Source organism: Callithrix jacchus, chromosome X (assembly GCF_049354715.1).
Source record: "Callithrix jacchus isolate 240 chromosome X, calJac240_pri, whole genome shotgun sequence".
In the NCBI taxonomy this organism is placed as follows: domain Eukaryota; kingdom Metazoa; phylum Chordata; class Mammalia; order Primates; family Cebidae; genus Callithrix; species Callithrix jacchus.
The window spans coordinates 109,427,518-109,447,885 of record NC_133524.1 but is presented as its reverse complement, the minus strand read 5'-3'; positions in this window follow the sequence as shown (position 1 = coordinate 109,447,885).

Genomic DNA, 20,368 nt, shown 5'->3' with positions numbered 1-20,368 from the left:
TTTCAGATCAGTTTCAGCAACCTTCAGAGGGAAATTTTACTTTGACCCCCAAAATATGTATCAGACATACCATATTTTGTAATAAAGTAAATATCCACGCTGAGTGTGGTGGCAGACATCTGTAGTCCCAGCTACTCAGGAGGCTGAGATAGGAGGATCACTTAAGTCCAGAAGTTTGAGTCGAGCCTTGGCAGTATAGTACAATTCTATCTCTAATTAAAAAAATAAAAGGAAAGAAAAGGACGGAAGGAAGGAAGGAAGGAAGGAAGGAAGGAAGGAAGGAAGGAAGGAAGGAAGGAAGGAAGGAAGGGAGAGAGAAAGAAGAAAGAGAAAATATCCATATACAAAATACATATTATATCCGTATATATATTTGAATGTACACAGAAAATGTCTGGGAGAAAACACATTAACTCTTTTACAATAGTTATTCCAAAAAAATAGAGCAAGTTTGGTGGGTGAGATAAGAAGTGTTTCAACTTTTATTCTGTACACTTAGGTATTGTTTGAATTTTGTTTCAAAGAATATGCATTCTTTTTGTGTTCAAGTTAGTACAAATGAATAATCTGTGATAGTAGTAGTTGTAAAAGCTACTTTTCCCCCGATATATATCTTTATCTTGGGATTTAACTGCTTTTGAGAACAGCTCACTTTAAAGTATTATGGTTTTGAATATCTGTTTAATGTTTGCAGAGAGTGTAAAGTCTATTTGGGGTCTAAAAATCTACTTTTACATATTGTGAATATGAAAAGCCTGCACTGAAGACTTCAATTACAGAACCATTATCTTTAGTTTCAGGAAAATTACTCACTGTAGCACACTAACATCATTGGTGGCAAGAAACCAAATCATAAGGAGAGTTTTTGAAGAGTGGCATACCCTTATTTGCAGCTGAAATGGAATAGATTAACCTCTAGCATGCAAAGTGTCTGACACTTCACCAATATGAGAAGATAGTAACAGTCAAGAGTCCGACAATCAGAATAATTCCTTCACTTGGGAGGAAATAAGCCTGCTGTGCTGGCACTTACCATAGTGTGCAAAAAGGGTGGGCTCAGGGGAATTGTCTAAATGGGCATTGCAAGTGAACCAAACATAGAGAGTTAAGAGATACCAGTAGGAAAGGGGACAGGAGGTTTTAAGCAATGCACAGTGATAAAGGCTAAAATTAAACCACAGATGAAAACTGAGTTATAGTTAAGCAAATGAAAATATTTCACCCCTAAATATACTTCTTCATTATATTTTGAGATGGTTGTTCCAGGTCCTGCAAATCTAAGTAGCCCTGCACAGCTATCTTTTGTCAAAAAGATTTTCATATGTAGAGAATCTGCATAGATACAGCCAGGCTTTCTCTGAGACTCTCTTTTGTCCAGATCTAGGAAAGATTAACTGAGAGTCTGTCACTTTTAATGTCTGAAAGAAACATTTACCATCTACTCTCTCTGAGGGCTGCTACTACCTTTGCTAGCCAGGCCTCTTCTCTTCTCATAACCTGTCTTACCACTACAACGTGATTTCCCAACAAAACCTGGTTTTGGCCATGTTCTAAGCCCCCATTGTATCTCTAACCTCAAGATGGCATATAAATTTCTGTCCCCCACCTGGGGTTTGAGATAATCACTCTGCAGTTCTCTCGTGCATGTTAATAAATTCGGATGTCCTCTCTCCTATTAATCTGCCTTTTGTGAGTTGATTTTTCAGTGAATCTTCACAGAACTAGGGGGATGTTTTCCCATGGCCCCTACAATAGTCAGGCCAGTGCTACTGCTGGTGCCTTTGTGCAAATTATTAAAAGGCTCCTGTTTCTCCAGGCAATAAATTCCCATGCCAGACTCCATTTCCCTCACTCATCCTAGTGCTTTAATGCCATTAAAAATCTACACAGCAAATAGGCAGTAGTCCTGAGTCGGGCCCAGGAAAGCAAGGAAGAGCTAGGATATGAGAGCCAGAATACGGAATTTAGGCTCCAGTAGGCTCTAGTAGAGTTACCTACATCTGATGCGACATTGTGCTAAGCCAGTCTGAAGCAAGATTGGGGTGAAGCAGGAGTGGTTCTTTACAAGGCCAATGAGATGCTGTATTGGTTAGGATTGACACATAAAATTGACCATCCCAGACTCTATCTGAATCTGTGAGATAATAACCATAAGGAGATAGCTCTGTTACATTTGTACAGCAGTGATTAAAGTGGCCCAAATGAACTGAACAAATGAACTAGTGTTGAACCTAAGAATATCTAGATGTTTGAAATTGTATACAAATAAAAATAAATAAAGCCTGTTTCAACAATTTAAAAAAAATACAGCTTCATCAAGTTGGATCACACTTTTTATCTTATAACTGACACTGTTATATTCCTAAAACAAAATTTTCTGCAGCATTAATGTTGATGTTGTATGCCTGCTTGTCAATAATGAGAAGATGATGAACTAAATAAAGCTTCTTCATTAATCAGACAGCCAATAACACATCCTCCAAGGCATCGAAGTGTCACATTAGTTTTTTCAAATTTGCACATAGTCCATGTCATTTTGTATCATTTTTCATGATACCACATTGATTAATCAATCATTTAATCAAGTACCTTATACGTGCCCAGAAGCATGCTAGATGTTGCAGGTCATCATAGGAAGTAGAGAAAGAAAATCCTGTTATTGAAACACTTGAAAACTAGCTGAGAAGACATAAGACTTACACACTCATAAAGTATATAAAAAATCTGTAAGTATATATTAAAGTCTATGAGGTCAAAAGCAAACAAGATTCTATTTTACAATGTATACAATAAATATTTTCAAAGAGTAAAGAAAGGAGAATTCCTCAGAAAATGTTTCACCAGGACAGATCCTAGATGGCCAATTAGGAGCAGCTCAGGATTGCAGCTCCCAGCAAAAGTACAAAGGGTGAGTGGATGCTGCATTTCCAGATGGATATTTATTGCCCACAGACCAGGAGATTCCCAGGCAAAGGAGCCCCACGGGTCACCAATGTGGCTGTTTGGGCCGGCGCAGCTGTTTTGGCTGGCACCCCGGTGCAGCGGTTCTCCATATAAAATACATGGGTCCAGGTGCCATTTTAGCTGGCTATTGGAGCTTCTAGGAGACAGAGTCGCCCATTAAACTGATTAATAAACGGGCGTGAAAACAGGAAGCCAGGCCAGGAGATTACAGGGCATAAAAGTGCCACGAATCTCAGTGCAGGTCACTGCACGAGAAATCACACAGATCACAGCGTGTTTTCAACAGGTGACTGGAATACCTGGGAGACAGAGTTGACTGTTCAACTAAAAAGAAAAAAAAAGGGGGCTCTGAGGTAGGGAGCCAGGTGATCAGGCTCGGCTGGTCCCACACCCACAAAAAAACAGCAATCTGAAATGCTCTGGATTGAGATCTTCAGAGCAAGCACAGTTGAACCCAGGACAGTCCAGCTCTTTATGGGAGGGCGTCTTCCATTACCGAGGCAGTCCACCACTACAGAGGTAGTTTATCATTGCTGAGGCAGGCCACCATTGCTGAGGAAGCCTGCCATTACAGAAAGAGTCCGTCATTGTAGAGGTGGGCCACCATTGTCGAGGCAGTTCTAACTACACCCGTATAAACAGGACTGTAGGGAAGTTCACATGGCAGCTGGGCGGAGCCCACAGCAGCTCAGCAAAGTCTCTGCAGGCAGACAGTGACTAGGCTGCCTCCTTGCTGGGCAGGGCAGCCCTGAAAAAAGGTAGCAGCACAAAAGAAACTCATAAAAAAGCCCTAACTCCCTGGGACAGAACACCTGGGAAAGTTAAAAAAAGGGGACGGTTTATAAGTTCTGCTGCAGCATACTTAAACGTACCTGCCCAGCAGCTCTGAATGAACAATGGAGCTCACAGCTCAGCACTTGAGCTCTTATAAAGGACAGACTGTCTCTATAAGCAGCTCCCTGACCCCCTTATATCCAAAGAGTCACCTCATAAAGGAGAGCTCAGACTGACATCTGGTGGGTATCTTTCTGGGACAAAGATAGCAGCAGAAGAAACTGGCAGCAACCCTTACTGTTCTGCAGCTGCTGCAGGTGATCACCAGGCAAGCGGGGACTGGAGTGAACCTCAGCAGTCCTACAGCAGAGGGGCCTGAATGTTAGAAGGAAAACTAAGAAACAGAAAGGAATAACTTCATCATCAACAAACTGGACATCCACTCAGAGACCCAATCTGAAAATCAACAACTACAAAGACGACAGGTGAATAAATCCACAAAGATGGGAAAAAAACAGCGCAAAAAGGATGAAAACACCTGAAACCAGAATGCCTCTCCTCCTACAAGGGATCACAACTCCTCACCAGCAAGAAAACAAGGCTGGCTGGAGAATGAGTGTGATGAATTGACAGAATCAGACTTCAGAAGGTGGGTAATAAGAAACTTCTGTGAGCTAAAAGAACATGTTCTAACCCAATGCAAAGAAACTAAGAACCTTGAAAAAAGATTTGACCAAATGCTATGAAGAATAAACAACTTAGAGAGGAATATAAGTGAATTGATGGCGCTGAAAAACACAACATGAGAACTTCGTGAAGCATACACAAGTTTCAATAGCCGAATTGACGAACCAGAAGAAAGAATATCAGAGGTCAAAGATCAACTCAATGATATAAAATGAGAAGGCAAGATTAGAGAAAAAAGGGTAAAAAGGAATGAATGAAGTCTCCAAGAAATATGGGACTATGTGAAAGACCTAATCTATGTTTGATAGGTGTACCTGAATGTGACGGAGAGAATGAATCCAAGCTGGAAAATACTCTTCAGGATATAATCCAGGAAAACTTCCCCAACCTAGAAAGGCAGGCCAATATTCAAGTCCAGGAAATACAGAGACCAGCACAAAGATATTCCTCAAGAAGAGCAACCCCAAGGTACATAATCATCAGATTCACCAGGGTTTAAATGAAGTAGAAAATATAAAGGCAGCCAGAGAGAAAGGTTGAGTTAACCACAAAGGGAAGCCCATCAGACTCACAGCAGATTTCTCAATAGAAACCCTACAAGCTAGAAGAGAGTGGGGACCAATATTCAACCTCCTTAAAGAAAAGAACTTTTAACCCAGAATTTCATATCCAGCCAAACTAAGCTTTGTAAGTGAAGGAAAAATAAAATCCTTTACAAACAAGCAAGTACGCAGAGATTTCATCACCACCAGGCCTGCTTTACAAGAGCTCCTGAAAGAGGCACTAAAGATAGAAAGGAACAACCAGTACAAGCCACTCCAAAAATATACCAAATGGTAAAGAGCATCAACACAATGAAGAAACTGCATTAACTAATGGGCAAAATAGCCAGCTAACATCAAAATGGCAGGATCAAATTCACACATAACAATATTAACCCTAAATGTAAATGGACTAAATGCCCCAATCAAAAGACACAGACTGGCAAACTGGATAAAACGCCAAAACCCATCAATGAACTATATCCAGGAAACCCATCTCACAGGCAAGGATACACAAAGGTTCAAAAATAAAGGAATGGAGGAAGATTTACCAAGCAAATGGAGAGCAAGAGTTACAAATCTCCTCTCTGATAAAATAGACTTTGAAGCAACAAAGATCAAATGAGACAAAGAAGGACACTACATAATGGCAAAAGGACCAATGCAACAAGAAGAGCTAACGATCCTAAATATATATGCACCCAATACAGGAGCACCCAGATACACAAAGCAAGTTCTTAATGACTTGCAAAGAGACTTAGACTCCCACACAATAATAGTGGGAGACTTTAACACCCCATTGTCAATATTAAACAGATCAACCAGACAGAAAATTAACAAGGATATACAGGAATTGAACTCAGACCTGGACAATGCAAACCTAATAGACATTTACAGAACTCTCCACCCCAAATCCACAAAATATACATTCTTCTCAGCACCACATCACACTTACTCTAAAACTGACCACATAACTAGAAGTAAATCACTCCTCAGCAAAGGCAAAAGAATGGAAATCATAACAGTCTCTCAGACCACAGTGAAATAAAGTTAGAACTCAGAATTGAGAAAGTAACTCAGAACCGCACAGCTTCATGGAAACTGAACAACTGGCTCTTGAATGTTGACTGGAAAAACAATGAAATGAAGGCAGAAATAAAGATGTCCTTCAAAACCAATAAGAATTAAGACACAACATACCAGAATCTCTGAGACACATTTAAAGCAGTCTCTAGAGGAAAATATATAGCAATAAATGCCCACATGAGTAGCAAGGAAAGTTCAAAAATCGACACCCTATCATAAAAATTGAAAGAGCTAGAAGACAAGATAAAAAAAACTCAAAACCTAGCAGAAGACAAGAAATAACTAAGATCAGAGCAGAACTGAAGGAGATTGAGACACAAAAAAACCCTTCAAAAATCAATAATTCAGGAGCTGATTTTTTTTTTTTTTTGAGACGGAGTTTCGCTCTTGTTACCCAGGCTGGAGTGCAATGGCGCGATCTCGGCTCACCGCAACCTCCGCCTCCTGGGTTCAGGCAATTCTCCTGCCTCAGCCTCCTGAGTAGCTGGGATTACAGGCACGCACCACTGTGCCCAGCTAATTTTTTGTAATTTTAGTAGAGACGGGGTTTCACCATGTTGACCAGGATGGTCTCGATCTGTTGACCTCGTGATCCACCCGCCTCGGCCTCCCAAAGTGCTGATTTTTTTAAAAGATCAACAAAATAGACCACTAGCCAGATTAATAAACAAAAAAAGAGAGAATAATCAAATAGATGCAATAAAAAATGATAAAGGGGATATCACCACAGATTCCGGAGAAATACAAACCATCATTAGAGATCATTACAAACAACTCTATGCACATAAACTAGTAAACCTGGAAGAAATGGATAAATTCCTGGACACTTGCATCCTCCCAAGCCTAAACCAGAAATAAGTCGAAATCCTGAATAGACCAATAACAAGGACTGAAGTGGAGGCAGCAATTAAGACCCTACCAACCAAAAAAAGCCCAGGCCCAGATGGGTTGACAGCTGAATTCTACCAGACATACAAAGAGGAGCTAATACCATTCCTTCTGAAACTATTCCAAACAATCCACAAAGAGGGAATCCTTCCCAAATCCTTTTATAATACCAACATCACCTTGATACCAAAACCCAGCAGAGACTCAGCAAGAAAAGAAAACTTCAGGCCAATATCCATGATGAACATAGATGCAAAAATCTTCAATAAAATACTGGCAAACAGATTGAAACAGCACATCAAAAAGCTTATCCACCATGATCAAGTAGGCTTCATCCTGGGGATGCAAGGCTGGTTCAACATATACAAGTCTATAAACATAATTCACCACATAAACAGAACCAAAGACAAAAACCACATAATTATTTCAATTGATGCAGCGAAGGCCTTTGACAAAATTCAACACCCCTTTATGCTAAAAACCCTGAATAAAACGAGGTATTGATGGAACGTATCTCAAAATAGTAAAAGCTATTTATGACAAACCAACAGCAAATATCATACTGAATGGGCAAAAACTGGAAGCATTCCCTTTGAAATATGGCACTAGACAAGGATGCCCTCAATCACAACTTCTATTCAGTATAGTACTGGAAGTTCTAGCCAGAGCAATCAGGCAAGAAAAATAAATAAAAGTTATTCAAATAGGAATGGAGGAAGTCAAATTGTCTCTATTTGCATACCACATGACTGTATATCTAGAAGACCCCATCATCTCAGCCCAAAATCTAAAACTGATAAGCAACTTCAGCAGTCTCAGGATACAAAATCAATGTGCAAAAATCACCAGCATTCCTATATCCCAATAGCAGACTTAAAGAGAGCCAAATCAAGAATGAACTACCATTCACAATTGCTACAAAGAGAATAAAATACCTAGGAATACAACTAACAGGGAACATAAAGGACCTCTTCAAGGAGAGCTACAAACCACTGCTCAACGAAATAAGAGAGGACACAAACAGATGGAGAAACATTCCATGTTCATGGTTAGGAAGAATCAATATCGTGAAAATGGCCATACTGCCAAAAGTAATTTACAGATTCAACACTATCCCCATCAGGCTACCAATGACCTTCTTCACAGAACTAGAAAAAACCAGCTTAAACTTCATATGGAACCAAAAGAGAGCCCGCATAGCCAAGTCAATTCTAAGCAAAAAGAACAAAGCAGGAGGTATCACACTACTGGACTTCAAACTATACTACCAAGCTACAGTAATCAAAACAGCATGGTACTGGCACCAAAACAGAGATATAGACCAATGGAACACAACAGAGGCCTCAGAGGCAACACCACACATCTACAACCATTGGATCTTTGACAAACCTGACAAAAATAAGCAATGGGGTAAAGAGTCCAGGTTTAATAAATGGTGTTGGGAAAACTGGCTAGCCGTGTGCTGAAAGCAGAAACTGGACCCCTTCCTGACACCTTACACTAAAATTAACTCCAGATGGATTAAAGACTTAAACATAAGACCTAACCCTATAAAAACCCTAGAAGAAAACCTAGGCAAAATCATTCAGGACATAGGCATAGGCAAGGACTTCATGACCAAAACATCAAAAGCACTGGCAACAAAAGCCAAAATAGACAAATGGGACCTAATCTAACTCCACAGCTTCTGCACAGCAAAAGAAACCATCATTAGAGTGAATCAGCAACCAACAGAATGGGAAAAAATGTTTGCAATCTAACCATCTGACAAAGGGCTAATATCCAGAAGCTACAAAGAACTAAAACAGATTTACAAGAAAAAAACAAAGAAGTCTGCTCAAAAATGGATGAAGTATATGAATGGACACTTTACAAAAGAAGACATACATGAGGCCGACAAACATATGAAAAAATGCTCATCTTCACTGGTCATTAGAGAAATGCAAATCAAAACTACATTGAGATACCATCTCATGCCAGTTAGAATGGCAATCATTAAAAAGTCTGGAGACAACAGATGCTGGAGAGGATGTGGAGAAATAGGAACACTTTTACACTGTTGGTGGGAGTGTAAATTAGTTCAACCATTGTGGAAGACAGTGTGGCAATTCCTCAAGGACCTAAAAATAGAAATTCCATTTGACCTAGCAATCCCATTACTGGGTATATATCCAAAGAATTATAAATCATTCTACTATAAGGACACGTGCACAGGTATGTTCATTGAAGCACTGTTTACAATAGCAAAGACCTGGAACCAACCCAAATGCCCATCGATGATAGACTGGACAGGGAAAATGTAGCAGATATACACCATGGAATATTATGCAGCCATCAAAAACAATGAGTTCGTGTCCTTTGTAGGGACATGGATGAACCTGGAAACCATCATTCTCGGCAAACTGACACAAGAACAGAAAATCAAACACCATATGTTCTCACTCATAGGTGGGTGTTGAACAATGAGTACACATGGACACAGGCAGGGGAGCATCACATACTGGGGTCTGTCTGGGGGAAATAGGGGAGGGACAGTGGGGGGTGGGGACTTGGGGAGATATAGCATGGGGAGAAATGCCAGATATAGGTGATGGGGACGAAGGCAGCAAATTACACTGCTATGTGTGTACCTATGCAACAATCTTGTATGTTCTTCACATGTACCCCAAAACCTAAAATGCAATTAAAAAAAAAGAAAATGTTTCACCATAGAGACAGGACTTAAACTGAGCCTTAAAGATAGTTTGGATGAGCTTCAATGCTTTGTGCTATAAGCCTTTTTGATAGCACAAAAATTGCATAGAAAACTGTATTCTTTCTGTTGTAAACAGAACGTCAGTGTAGCACTTTCATTCATAGAGAACACTAACGTGTTTCTAGCCCTCAGATGCTTTTTGAGGGAAAGAGGAGCAGGACAAGGTTTCAGCTACTGGCACAAAAGGATCACTTGTGCTTTGTTGAAGGAGACAAGTCTAGCTACCACTTCTTTTGGTCATTGAGACTTTATATCAGTCTGGTTCGTTATGGTTATGGCTACGTATGTTTAGCAATGAGATTGTTCAGATTCTCCATTTCTTTGTGACCAAGCCTTCTCTCTCATTTCTGAGGTTATATAACTCATTTAATGAAAGCCTTTGGAGTGTTTTGAAAATTCAATATGCATCCTCTTCTATCTATAATAAAAGTTCTTATTCACTATTTTTTCAAGAGGAAAATAAGACATTTTGAAAAGAATGATCAGTGTATTGCATTCTTCAATTACTTTATAAATAATTAACCCTCTCAATTCTTATATCTTATGACTTTGTAGGGGGAGGCGTGCTCCCTAATTACCTCAGGACATTTTTGCTTGATCATTAAGCAGTTGCTTAAACAAAAAGATGTGCATGTGTTAGAGACATAAATCTTGTGTTAAAATGATTACCAAGGACAATTTGTGACTTTTTATGATGTCCCACTTCTTCAGTCATGCGTTTCCATTTTCAGTGTTCTTTAGCTCTAACTGTACATGCCAGGTAAATCTATACAAAACTAGTATCTTTCTAGGGCTCACTATATGCCCATAGAAATAGAGAATATCATCATTGCAAGAAATATTAGAAATCTTCCCTCATTTTACAGAAGAAATAGATAAAGAGGAGATAACTAGTCATTGACAGAGTCAGAAATGTGAAATTCCTGTCTCTTGACAACATTACTCTACAGAATTTTTTGTTTTGTTTTTAGTAGGGAAAGTTAAATTGAGAAGAATAAAATTTTGGCAACCTAGAAAACACTGCCATTGTTCTCTCAAGCATTATCAGTGACTATAAGCTTTTCAAAACTCCAAAAACCTTGATGCCAGCTTAAGGCTGATTTTTTTTTTCACCACAGCCGAGACACTATGGAACAGTTTCTGAGAATTTTCTACACCCAAGCTCAGTGGTAGAATTCACAGGAGACAACTACATGCTCACCAGATTCTGCAGATTATTCTAAAACATGCTGTACTTCTTCTCATTCTAACTCCCAACTCAGATCCGCATTTACATCTTAATAATATTCCAACATTTTCCATTCCTTACCTACAGGGTTATTGATTAATTGTTGGGGTATACCATACAAATATCAGGGAAAAAAATCCCATAAAGGAAACCTTTAGTAACTGAATGAACACCATGGTTTATTGGCCCAGAAAGGCATTAAAGTCCTAACCATAAAGCTAGATTGAAAAACATCCGGAAAAGGAATACCAAAATTCATGCTTTATCTTAAGATCCAGTATCCAGCACAATGCTCTGTTCATAACAGGTATTCAATAAATATTTATGAACAAAAAAGAGACATTAGATTGGAACATGCACTGGAGTTTGGAGTTAGCATGATTCAAATAGGAAATTATTGAGGTGTGTGGGAGAAATGAAGAAAAATTATAAGAAAAAAACACATAAATAAAACAGCTATCAGATTAAATAAAAAGAATTGAGGATTTCTCTTAGATGGCATTTTGTTTTCTGTTTATTGTGTGTGATAAGAACACTAAATATGAGATCTGCCTTCTTAGCAAATTTCTAAGTGTAGAATACATTGCTGTTGACTATAAGTACAGTGCTGTACAGCAGCACTCTAGATCATCTTGCTTGATGCAAACTTTATGTCCATTGATTAGTAATTCCCCATTTCCCCCTCTCTTCAGCCACTGGCAACCACAATCCCACTCTTTGATTATATGAATTTGACTCTTTCAATATCGCCAATCAGTGAAATCATGCAGAATTTATCTTTCTGTGTCTGGCCTATTTCACATAGCTTAATATCTGCAAAATTTACCCATGTTGTTACACATATGGCCAAATTTCCTTCTTTTCAAAGGCTGAATAGTGTTCAATTGTATTATATAACACATTTTCTTTACCCATTTACCCGTTGATGGATATTTAGGTTCTTACAATATCTGGGCTATAATGAATAGTGCTACAAATGAACAAGAGTGTGCTAATATCTCTTTAAGATCCTGATTTCAGTTATTGGGCACAAATATCCAAAAGTGAGATTTCTGGATCATATGGTAGTTCTATTGTGAATTTTTTAGGAAACTTCATACCTTTTCAATAGTGGCTGCACCATGTTGCATTTCCACAAACAGCAAACAAGGTTTTTATTTTCTCCACATCCTCTCTGATACTTGATACTTCTTTTTTCCCCCCAGAACAGCCATCCCGGCAGGTGTGAGGTAATATCTCACTGTAGTCTTGATTTATATTTCCCTGATGATTAGTCACACTGAAGATTTTATATGACTTTTGGACATTTATATGTCTTCTTTGGAGAAGTCTTGAACTGGATTTAAGATGCTATGAGAGCATATAAACAATTACTAGTGATTGATTGAATTAGGCTATAGCACACAATCCTAGGTTACAGTTATCTAATTTCAAAGTAAGCATGATCTTTAAGAATTATATTTTAAAATAATCATAACTGCAAATGTTTATCAGCTGATACTGTGATTTTAATACATGCAAGAAATTAATTTTGTTTGCCCTTCCCACTCACTCATCATTTGTGAGATTTAGTAAGCACTCAAACCTATCGATAATGCTTCATTATCTACGTCCTTCTTTTCCTGTCCTAGGGGATACTTCTACAAGAGAGAAAGTGAAGAAATTAATGGGAAATACAGAAAATTTTCTGTCATTCATAAACATGTGAAATAATTGCTTAATTCCTAAATATAACTTCCCTAAGGGTCTGAAACAGAAGCTCAGGACATTTTGGGGCCTATTATTTTCCAACATAACACCTTTACATCACAGAAAAAAAATTAATTCAAAGGTATACGAAAGCTTTCTATATTTTAAAATAAGAGGCACATTACTATTTGTTCTGTGACTATAAAAAATTTTCATTAAGGTAGAAAATACAAATAAATCATCAGATAACTATCTCATGGAAAGACCCACCCAAACTATATCTACATTATTTTTTCTCCTCTAGCCATTTTCTCACAGTCTCAGGAATTCTATTGGATGAAGTAGACTGTGCATTTCTCCCCAGTAAGGATGTAGGAGCATTCTTAGAGGGCAGATAAAGTCAATAATGCAAGCTACCACAAGCCATGAAATCTGACCTTTCCCCTTGGCTGACAAAGTTGCTTTATCCTATCTCACAATACATAGAATAGGACTGGAAACCTAAAGAGGTAGCCAAAGGACCCTAAACCAAGCTCTTTTCAAATTTCTATGCTTAACTTTTATTCATAGACTCAATAAAATATTATTGAACACCTATTCTTTGACAGGCAGTGTGGTAGATTTTTACAATTACAATAAATATCTGTATTGAAAGACCAGCTCCCAATATATCAACATGGATTCAAGATCTCTCAAAGTGATCGAGTGGTCAGTGAAAAAGAAAAAAAAGAAAAAGAAACTTTTCTTCACAGCTGGGCCCAGGGGAGATACCACATAAGGCTGCTCCGTGAATGTCTAAAATTCCCCTGAAAAACCAGTTTTTATTAGACTTTTTCAGTAGGGGAGGGGGAGTGAGAGTGAGGCTACACAACAGTGTGGAAATGATCACATCAAAAGAATGCATTTGAAAAACTGGTGCACAAAAATCACAACATGGTGTTATAAAAGCAGAACAATGTAAAGATAACTTTCTGTGTGTCAGCATAGAAACCATACACCTTAGCAAGAATAGAGGTTAAACATAAACTTATAATTATCAGCAAGAATACATTGGGCTCACAGCTGCAGGGGAAACAGGATCTGACACAGGACAACCAGCCTGACCACAAAGCTGCAAGAGGAGGGGGCCTCCATGTAGGCCTGGAGGAGAAGTGGGAGAAGAAAGACTTTCACATCCTTATCTCCACCACAGAGGTTTTTTCTCATGACAGACGCCCCTCATGTGTCCATTTATAGGCTCTCCATAAGGGTCACATTCCCTTTCCAGGGCCATAATCAATATGCCTTTCCTGGGAAAGGAATCTAGGTAATAAGCCCCTCCATTACACATCCGTTTATAGGCAATGAGAAGCTTATTACATGCTGTCATCTGGCAGTCAGGCTACGTGGTTTGTCCCTTACACCAAGTTCCTGTTTTCACGAGACCAGCTCAGCAGAGCCAAAGTTACAAGTTACAGCTCAGCAGAGCCAAAGTTACAAGCTACGTTTTAACTTTTCACATTATTCTTCATTTTCTCAAAAATAATCAATACAGTAAGTAACAAGCATCACAAAGCAAATAACTCATTTTGGGGAAACCAAATTCTAAGAGAATTTACAAGATAAAAATCAACAACAATTTCTTCTTGTTTATTCAGATAGTTCGGGTTTTGCCAATTCTTCCAGAAGCTTGGGGTTGCTCAGCCACCGAGTGGTCCACAATGTCCCCAGCATATCTGTATAGTACTTTAGAGCAATTACTAACAAAATCAATAATGAAGGGGCAGCAGCTAGCCAAAGAAAGTTTTTTCTGTGACTCTATCAGGAAAGGAAAGAATGCTAGTCAGACTGTGCCAACCCATTTCAAATCTGCTTGCTTATATTGCTCATATCCAATTGGCCAAATTGGTGAGAACAATTCAGCTGGTCAAGCCCAATAATATTGGAGACAGAACATATTCTCTTCCAAAAGGTGGGTAGTGAGTATTTGCTGAACAATCATCTGAGCTTACTGATTGGATATCATAGTAGAATGCGAGTATAGAGACTTCTTTAGCTAGGATTGTTAGGAACAAACTCTCTAAGGAGATTTTACATATATATATATATACACACACACACATACATATATATATTTGAAACAGGGCCTTGCTCTGTCACCCAGGCTGGAGTGTAGTGGGGCGATTGTGGCTCACAACAGCCTTGGTCTCCCAGGCTCAAACAGCCCTCTCACCTCAGCCTTCCCAGTGGCAGGGACTAAAGATGTGTGCCACCATGCCTGGATAATTTTGTTCATTTTGTGTAAAGACGAGGTCTCACTATGCTGCCTGGGCTAGTCTCCAGGCTTAATCAATTCTCCCTCTTTGGCCTCCCAAAATGCTGAGATCTCAGGCACGAACCACCATGCCTGGCCTCCAAGGAGGTGATATTTGAGTTGAACTACCAATGATAAGGGGGGTGGGGGGTGGGTAACCATAGAGGAAAGAGTAAGAAGAAGAAACAATAAATTCAAATACTCTGAGACAGGAAAAAGCTGGCTGTATTCAAGAATAAAAAGGTCAGCAGAGTGGCTGAAAGGTAGTGAATTGGGGAAGGAGTAGAGACAGATGAGTGAGAGAAATAGACAATTATGTAAATCTTGTAAGATGTATAGAGAAATTTGTAATTTATTATAAGTGGATATGAGGAGTCATTGGAGATTTGTTTGTTCTTAATGAAAAATTCCAAACATACTTATAAAATGGCAAATTATATAATAACCCCCATAGAGCCATTACCCAGATTGAATAATTATCAATATTTTCTCATATTTACTTCATCTGTCATGTTTCAGTCTACTTAAGCATTTAAACTAAATCTGAGTCTTCATGGTATTTCATCTCCATATACACAATTCAGCATGCATCTCTGAAAAGTATGAATATTTTCTTACATAACCACAATGACGTTGTCACATCTAACTTAGGAAACAATGTTGTTATTGTCATCTAATAACTACACAATAATTATATCTATTTGATTATGTCACAAATACCTTTTCACTACTGCTTTATTTAAAGCAGGATCCAAACAAGTTCCATGCTTTACATTTGTTGTGATTCATTTTCTACCCGAAAGCAGTTACCCCCTCCTTTTCTTCCTGTTATTGACTTATAAAAGTATACAAGTCTATTTTCTCGGTGAATGCCCTGATATAATGGAGTCAATTAATTGTGATGCTGCTAACTTGTCCCACTAACTCCCACATTTTCTTAAATGGAAACCACCTCTTAATTGGATTCAGGTTCCACTTTTAGACAAAATTACTTTATAGACTGTACTGTGTATTCCACATTGAGGGAACACTCAGTTTCTGGGTGTCATTTTTAGTGATCTATCAGCGGGTTCATGTGGTAGCAGCCTGATCCCTCCATTGTAAAGTTCCCCGTAAGTCTTTCATTCAATGCCTCTGTTGGGGCTCAGAAAATAATACCACAAAATGAAGGCCTTAGAAGAAGCCTCGGAAGCAAGTTTTTCTTTGATCTTCTCTTGCTCTCCTGTCCCTCAGTCCCATCCTCTCCTGAGGATAGCCATAGAAACTAGACCCCTTTTTCTTATAGGTGAGTCAGAAAAACCAGAAGCTCTTTTCTCCAGCCAGCCATAAAACTTAAAAATACTGCTTTACTGTTCCCTCCATGTTTCTGTGGAAACTGGTCATAAAGAAATAATCCTACCTATCTTGTTTGGCTGTAGGTCATAAGACCCCCATTCCAGAGAGGGTTCTGCTTCACACCCAGAAGGAAGGAATGCATGCTCAGAGGCCAAGAAGAACCTAGATAGAGAGGCTTTGCTGAGTTTTCCCCTCAATCTATCAGCATTAGATCATACCCTTTTTGTTCAATCATATTTCTACATGGGTGCCCATACTTTGTTGGCATAAGCATTAAAATGGACAATTTCCTCTGTATATCTGGGTCTTCATTCTGAAGACTCCTTTGTATGCCTTTTCCCCTACTAACCTGACTTTCATGAGTTGATTTTTTAATGAACCTTCAGAGGACCAAGTCTTGGCCCCTACACTTCCATCCATCAAAGATAATTACCTAAATCAATGACCTCATAAACATGTTACACAATAGTTATTTTGTAATCTATCATTTCTTTCCCATTTTTGGCTGGAATTCTTCTGAAAAGGAGAACTTTCATTCATCAACTACAGTTACTTTAGAACCCTAAAAAACAGTCATTAGAAGGTGTTAAGCAGTAGAGTGATAAGATCTTATTTACTCTTTAGAAACATGGACTGTGGGCTGAAGGAAGGCAGGAGGTATAAAGGCAAGATGACTAATTAGAGGGCTGCAGCAAAGTCCAGGTGAGAGATGGTGGTGTTTTGGAGTAATATTTTAACATTAGAAATAATAAAAGGTGGTCATAATTAGGATGTGATCTGGAGATAAATCCAAGAAGACTTGGAGGATTGGATGTGAGCTGTGAAGGAAAGAAAAAAAATGAAGAATGTCTCATAGGTAAGCAAGTAGGTGTCAACACCAAGATCAAGAAACACAACATGACCAGCAGTACGGAAGCACACTTTGTGCTCTCTCCTGGACAGTCTTCTCATTCCCAGAGTAACTACCATCTTGAAACCTAAAGGCATATGTTGGTTCTATCTGGTTTTGCTCTTTTATTAATGAAACCATAGATAATGTATTTTGTGTCAACATTATATTTGTGAGATGCATAAATAATACCATTCATTTTCATTACTATGTCGTATCACACTGGCAAATTTTTCTCAATTTATTTATTTATTCTACTGTTCATGCAATTTTCAATCCTGGCTACTTTAGTCTTCTATAGACATTTTTGCAGTTTTTCTATTGAATATATGTATGCATTTCCATGGGTATTTACATAGGAGTGGAATTTCTGTGTTATTAGTATGCATTTATTAAGTTTTATGATTATAGTAGTCCCTTCTTTTTTGTGATTTTGTTTTCTTTAGTTCCATTTGCACGTGGTCACAGTCCAGAAACATTACATGGAAAATTACATAAATAAACAATTAATAGGTTTTAAATTGTATGCTGTTTTGAATAACTTGATAAAATCTCACATCGTCCTGCTCTATCATGCCTGGGATGTGAATCATCCCTTTGTCCAGCATATTCAAGCTATAGATGGTATCTGGCTGTTAGCCATCAACATCATCTGCTCCTGACATCCAACCATCGACACCACGATGGTTTGATAATTCAGTATTACCCCTTCTTGTGATGTATTGTCAGAAGTTCAATAGTAGCCTAACGCTATGTCAAAATACATACATCATTTACTCCACTTCATCTGATAATAATGTAGGCATTTTATCATCTCACATCATCACAAGAAGAAAAGGGATTAATATAGTACAGTAAGATATTTTGAAGAGAAACCACATTACATAACTTTTATTACAGTATATTGTTATAATTGTCCTATTTGATTATTATTGTTTTTAATCTCTTACTGTGCTTAATTTATAAATTAAACTTTGTTATACATATGTGCATATAGGAAAAATCATAGTATATGTAGTATACATAGGACTCATGTTATCCAGCATCCACTGGGGGGTCACAGAACATATTCCACCTGGGTAATGGGGGACTTCTGTACTATTAAACAGCTTTTCAAAGTGATTATATCAATTGCTATGGTTTGAATGTCCCCCCAGAGAAAGCATGTGTTGGAAACAGTCCCCAAAGCAACAGTGCTGGGAGGTTGAGCCTGATGACAGAAGATTAGGCCATGAGAGCTCTGCCCTCATGAATGGACTAATTTTGCTACCATGAGAGCAGGTTCCTTATAAAATAATGAGTCCTATCTTCTCTTGCTCTCTGTCTCTCTCTCTCTCACACACACACACACACACACACTTTGCCTTCTACCATGGAATGACACAGCAAGAAAGCCCTCACCAGGCACCAGCTTCTTAATATTGGACTTCTCAGCCTTCAGAACAGGGAGCAAATATATTTATTATTTTTCAAATTAAAAAAAATGCATTACTTAGCTCTAAGAATTCAGTAACTGCATTGTAATTAGGCAGCATGGAAAGAATAGTCAGTAATTGAAGGAGTCCTAACAATACTACCTGTAAAACTCAAAATAACTATACCCCTTTCAGGTGTAGGTGCCTGTCTTTGGTTGCAATTTTTTTTACAAATGACCAAATAGATAAGGCTGAGCAAATGCATTTCTGTTCTTCATAAATTACCCAGTCTATGGTATTCTGTTATAACAGCATAAAATGAACAAAGATGGGAATTGACACCTTTGCTAGCATAGTATGAAAACACTAGTGCTCTATATTCTTACCAGACCTTTTCTTCTGTCTTTGTTTCTGTTGTTTTGTTGTTGTTGTTTACTTTAGGTCATTCTACTCATTATTTGGTATTGTATTGTGGTTTTGATTTGCGTTCCCCAATGACTAATGAAGTTAAGCAACTTTTCTTATTTTTATTGGTCATTGGATATCCTCTATTGTAAAATATCTGTTTAAATCTTTTGCCCATTTTTCTATTTCTAGCACTCTCTTTATTAATTTGTGAGAGTTCTTTATATATTCATAATAATAGTCATTTGTTAGTTATGTTGTCTCACAAATATCTCTCATTTAGTGAGTTACTTCTTAATTCTCTGAATGGAAATTTTTAAATAAAAATTATAAATTTGAACATAGTACAATTTGTCATTTTTTTCTGGTTAGCTTCTTTAAGAAATCTTTGCCTACTTCAAGATAAAAAAGATATTTTATTTTTTCCTCTAAAACATTTCATTGATTTATCTTTCACCTATAATACATCTGGAATTGATTTTTGTGTATGGTGTAAGGAAAGAGTCAAGATTCAGTTTTTCCCACTTACATGTCTAATTGAGCTAACAACATTTATTTAAAAGAGCATCTTACCCCTAATGCACTACAGTTTCACTTTGTCATTAATCAAGTAACTGCATACAAGGAAGATTTTTTTTTTACTGTATTCTGTTCTATTGGATAGTTTATCCATTCTTATACTTGGTTTAATCACTACAGTTTTCCACTATAGTTTTATAATAGGTCCTAATATCTGATACTGTATTTCTATAACTTTGTTCTTTTTCTTTATAATTATCTTGGCTATTCCTTAGAGATGTAAATTTAAGAGTTATTGGCCTTGAAATGGTGTTGGAAGTTCTGCGACTGCTTGTAATGCCCAAGGAGACAATGATGATAGAGAAGAAGGCACAGGATACAGCCTAAGTATTTAACAGTTATAAGTCATATAAAAGAGGATGATCAAGCAAATAAGACTTGATTTGGTTATATGACTTATAACCAAAAGTACTATCAGTGTGGTAGAAAGAAACCAGGTAAATGTAGTGTCACGAAATCCAAGAGAAGAAATTGCTTCAAAAAGGAAGAAATGGTCAGTCATGGCAAATGTATTTGAAAGGATAAGATAATGGAGAACTGGCCATTGGATTTGGCAATATATAGATCTCTGATGGCTCTGATAAAAGCTGTTTCAGGAGAGCCTTGGAGATTAAAAAAAAAATTCTACTACAATTACTTGAAGAGAGAATTGGAAGCAAAATTCATATTGCTGATATTAAAATGATGTAATAAACTTAAAATCGTTAAAGAATGATTCTAATGCAAAACATAACAAATATGAAAGAGCTCAGGAAGCTCACAAACAAACTATGTATATGTTTTGTCTCACATTGAGCAAATAATAATGGTAACATTTCATATCTGGAGTGGAGCAAGAG